This window comes from Akebia trifoliata, chromosome 2 (genome assembly GCF_017979445.1).
Source record: "Akebia trifoliata isolate Shusen 1 chromosome 2, ASM1797944v1, whole genome shotgun sequence".
In the NCBI taxonomy this organism is placed as follows: domain Eukaryota; kingdom Viridiplantae; phylum Streptophyta; class Magnoliopsida; order Ranunculales; family Lardizabalaceae; genus Akebia; species Akebia trifoliata.
This window is the reverse complement of record NC_141376.1, coordinates 27338933-27344185: the sequence shown is the minus strand read 5'-3', so window position 1 is coordinate 27344185 and position 5253 is coordinate 27338933. Positions and strand designations below refer to the sequence as shown.

Genomic DNA, 5253 nt, shown 5'->3' with positions numbered 1-5253 from the left:
TGAATCATACATGTCTAGAATATATGTACTTAATTGTGTTAATATATTCATTCAAGATGTAGCCTACACAAAGTCTAGAATATATTCTAGTGAGTCAAGCAGCACTAGTTAAACATTTTATATGAGAAGGTCAAATTGTACTTGCAACCCATAGTTTCAAGCAAAGATATGATGCAGAATTGCACAATCTTACAAATATCTTCTAGTGAAATATTTGAATGACAATATATAACCTTCAGAAACAAAAGAAATAGAAATTCTAAATAACACTAGGGCCAATAGAGAAATAATGATGATGTTGGCAATAATAATAACACATAAAACTATTGTTATTATAGGTAGCAAGGAACTTCAAGTACTTTACCTCTATAGGTAGATTGACAGGGAATAGATTAATGGTACCAGGATTATAAATTTCAAAAGAAATAATAAGTTGAAGATCGATTCATATACTAATTTCTCTTATGGGACTTGTCCAACATGGACAACACAAGTTGGATTAGTAATTGAGGAGAGTTTGATAGGATTCGATAGTATTTGGGAGTGAGATTCTTGTATTTCGATGAAACTTAGAGGGCTATGGTTTTGAATTTCTCATGTGGTAATCCATTTGAGCAAAACAACCTCCTTAGTAAGGCTCACAATCTTATTATGTTAGTAAGAAAAGGGTTTTACAAAAAAAAAAAAAAAAAAAAAAAAAACTACAACTGACAATAAACAGAATAAAGGGATTGATTCATGATACCTCATCAGTTACTTCAATGCACAATTTTTCTAAATAGGATAAGCCTGCTTTTACATACTCCACATCATTGGGTGAGCAGCACAAACGCTGCAAAAGAAGATTGAGGAAAATGAAAAGAATGTAAATAAGGACACGGTGACAAGAGCAACATAGTTATACTCATTTTTGTTTGGCTAAAATACTACATAACAGATTTAATGGGATCAACAAGAAAATACGAGTTGAACCAATTTACCTATTGAATAGCTGAACATTGATGAACAAGAATACCTGATTGAACATTGAGTGTGCAGCTGTAATTCCAAACTCATGCACCCATTGCAAAGTGAAAATTAGTAGAAATAAATCTTTATATTGAAGATTATACAAGAGTGAAAGGAAAGCCCAAACCAATATGGATTGAAATCTCCTAATTTCAGCTTGCCAGCTTAAAGTGTACACATCATACATCATTAGTTAATTGAAAATACAACTAAGAGAGTGTAGTAGATAAGCTAAGATAGGAAAAAATACACAACTCAAAACATTACCATGTCTTCTAAAGTTTACATTACCTGGACACTTTAAATGGGAGCCATATCCATGTCCAGCATTTTTAACTTAATCTTGCTTTTCTTAAGGGCGTGTTTGATTGCATGGCCAACTCTAAGGAAAATAGGACATCGTGGAAAACTTAAATTTAACGTTGTTTGAGATTTTAAAGCCTAGCCCTGTCTAATGTAAGAACCCTTAGCTATCTCTTGAGATTTTAAAGCCTAAAGGCTTGCAAAGAAAAAGCATAACAAATTGCCAGCACTTGAAGTATTTTTTCACCCAAAAATATGGCACAACTAACAAGGTCAACTCTACCAACACTGGAAGTATTTACACAATCATACAGATAGGAAAAAAAAAGAATGCTACCCAAATAAGTGCATGACAGTTACTATACAATGGCACACTCAACAATTTAATTTGTAGTTACTATATATATTTTTTGATAAATAACAAACAACAATATCTCCATTTATAGAAGAACTTATTTCAGTTACCTTGATCAGTTGTGTCCCATTCACATAGAATGCCTTCCCATCCACCATGAATTGTGTCCCATTCCTTCCCACAAAACCCATCTCAGGTTCTTTAAAATAATCAAATCTCAAGTCCTCAAAAGACATGTAAATGAAGGCAACACAAGATGTAAAACCAAGAATTGGGTACAACAGCCCATGTCCTGCCAACATTTTTCTCTCTCTAATGTAGAACCTCACCAAAATAGAAGAAAACAACAAAAGGGTCAAAACTAATAGAGATATTGGTATCTATTCTGAGCTCTAAACCATGAAAGTCTAAAAATCTTGGATACCTAGATCAAGATTTGGTGTCTTAGATCTCTTAATAAATTATGTAACTGAAAAAAAAATTAAAATACTAAATCCAAAACATGTTCAACAACAATGTTTGGTAGTACTCTATATAAGCATTCAACTCATAGGCTAGTCATGTTTAACAAGTTACTTAGTGGTGGAAAGACATTTCTTGTGCCATTTATGTTACTAATCCTCCTACATAAAGAAATTCAACCAAGCATTAATTACTAAAATGAATTGCTTAGTCAAAGATTACTTAAAAACATTAATAAAACAATTAAGAGAACATGATATAAGGAAGGATTACTCGCAGCCTATATAATTTGGTCAAAAAAGAAATGGAGATGGGATGTGGAAAATCTACTAATATTTCACTTAATTGTGATAATTTAGTTTACAGATGCTATAAGTTTTAGTACCTCTAGCTTACCTTCCAAAGCCTAAGGATTATCCATTTCAACCATGGAATTGAATTTTTAAATATTTTTATAAAACATATACGAAAAATATTTTTCATTTCTATGGAGACCAAAAAGAAACAATACTAACATTTTTCATTTACATAATTTTTATAAAGTTTTCTTTTTTGGAAAACTAGGTATTTGGGCCTTTTGAAATTGGATAAATCAAATATCTATAGAACAAGTCTTACTTTTAAAACTTTTTTGGGGGAAAAAATTAGTCTCTTCTCTCTCTCTCTCTCTCTAGGTATTTTGAGGATAAAAAAAAAAAAAAAAAATTTCTTTCTTCTCTTTCACTGGAGAGACCAACAATAGAGGAAGGTTTTTTCGAGGTTAAATCCTAATGGAAGCATTATAACTCAATTAGGGTGTAAGATATGCTATATGGAATCTTAATTGACTATAAATTTACATTGATTTACTGTTGTAAGCTAATCTCCAATCCATAACATATCTAGGGCTCAAGCTTAATTATCCATCAAAAATAAATTGAGAAACAGAAATGAACGGCTTGAATTGGAAAAAATTACAGATTCTAGGGTTTCAAATCAAACAAAATCACAAATTAAATTACTTGAATCAATAAAAAACTAAAAAATTAGGGTTTATCATGATGGAATTGAAGAAAACTAATGTTTCTTCTTAAGGACTTACAAATTTGAAATTCTTTATAGATATTCTATCATTATCTTCCTTTGACTTCAATAGTTCTTGAAATCAACTAAAGAGAATGATATCCCTCTACCGCCCCTTTTTATTCTTCTTCTTTTAGTGAAACAAAGATCAAAAGCTAGCTTTAAAATCGAATATGAGAAACGAGTAGGGTTTTGTGAGAATAGGAGAAGCACAACTTTGAAATCGACTATGGTGAGTAACCGAGGATGGGAGACGTTGCTTTAAAATCTAAGATTTGGAGAAATCGATGGTCAGAGATTGATTTACAATCAAATATTTAGGGAAATCGGAGATGAGAGATCAATTTACAATCGAAGATTAAGAGAAATAGAAGACGAGAGATCAATTTCCAATTGAAGATTTAAACAAATCGAAGGGGAGAGATCGATTTACAATAAAATTTTGAGAGAAATCGAAGGTTTCTTCTCGATTTTTCTGTCTTCGTTCGACCACGAGACCAAGTTTTGAATCTGAAACTTGCGTAAAAAATAAAGGAGAACGAGTTTTGATTCTGTTAAAAACTAATATTAGAGAAAGAGACGATTTAACAGAGTAAGTAATCACGATGAAAGAGTAAGAGCTGAGAGAGAGAGGAAGAGCCCTTCTTCCTTACTTCCATATATTGACGGTCACATTTTTTTGTTGCTACAGATGGATATAACGAGGGTATAAATGTGGCCGTCGCTGCAAATCGTTGCCATAGAAGCAATTTCCTGTAGTGTATCTTTAATTTATTAGAGATTCTTTCAAGAGAATGGACCAAAGAGGTTAAAAACCTATCATCGAATTACATATCATTTGATTTGGTTCATTCATAATTGACCCAAGGTCAAGGTCTTAAGACCATTCTACTCCTCAAAGAACTCTCTAGAAATTATGACCTTTTATAATACTATCCTCTTAATTATCATGATTGGTGAGACTTATAGGTGATTGAAAGACCTCAAGTCCAAAGAGAAGATATTTAATTTGAGATTTCTCTAGAGGTTTTGTTGAGAATATTGGAAACCCTAAGCTTTATGACGAGTTTATCTCCAAGGGTCTTCCAAAATCCTATAAATAAGACTCCCATCCAAAGTAAGAAGGGGGTAGGGGGGAATTCTAGTGATCTAAAATTTTTGTCCAAGTTTCCCCTAAAGCTTTTTAGCCTACCAAAATTTCATATAAATTTCTCCCCAAACTTTCAAAAAGCTTTAACTAAGAAGAAGAAGAAGAGACCAAGGTGGGATTTTAATTGTGATTTTTAGATTTCTTTACCTAATTTTCCCTTCTAAACCTCTTTCATCTATTTATCCCCCTATTCACATTAAGTAAGTTTATTTCATGATTTCTTTACTTGTAACAATGTAGATCTTTATTTGCCCTAGTGAAGCTAGAAGGTAGAGAGTAAAACCTCCTAGAGATAATCTCCTCATATAAGTCCTCAATAAGCTCTCAAGAACATTAGATTAATGGTTTATTTACTTTCTTGCAAGTTTCAATTTTTTAGATTAGTTATTTTTTTTTTTACTTTTCTTGTAAGTTTAAAATTTTAAAATATAGATTTTCTTATTTTCTTTTATAATGGTTTAAGAGATAGAGAGTAATCCCTCCTTGGAGATAATATTCTCTTTTTAAGTCCATTACATGCATATATTACATGCACACACATCACACTATATATATATATTTTTAAATAGCTAAGAGTCAAAGGTGAGGATCTACCTAAATCTACACCTAACTCTCTAAGCTAACAAAAATAGTTACAAAAATAGACAAAATCTCATGCATAAGGTCCCTAGTTTTTCCATAGTGGTGTCCAACTCATGGACACTTCCCAAAAGTTAAACCTACAAAAAGATGCTCCTAAGTGAGCCAATACCCTTTAAAAAAGCCTTGCGATTCAAGAAGGTGAAATCCGCATGGATTCTCACCAAAATTTTGGGCTCACAAAAAGTTCTAGTAAGTTACATTTCTATTTTACCTTGCTCATTAGTTTAAATCCTTCATTTTCTTAAATTAGATTATAATTTTCTGTTTCTTA

At 31.6% G+C, this 5253-nt stretch overlaps 1 long non-coding RNA gene across 1 annotated transcript; it reads right to left on the bottom strand.

Annotated features, from left to right (window-relative positions):
* Positions 1 to 406: 406 nt before the first annotated feature.
* Positions 407 to 2281, bottom strand: LOC147410010 (uncharacterized). The gene is made up of 3 exons (XR_015170211.1): positions 1777 to 2281; positions 981 to 1038; positions 407 to 832 (listed from the first exon to the last, which is right to left on the bottom strand). It is a non-coding gene; the product is annotated as an uncharacterized LOC147410010 (long non-coding RNA).
* Between the last annotated feature and the right edge of the window lie 2972 nt (positions 2282 to 5253).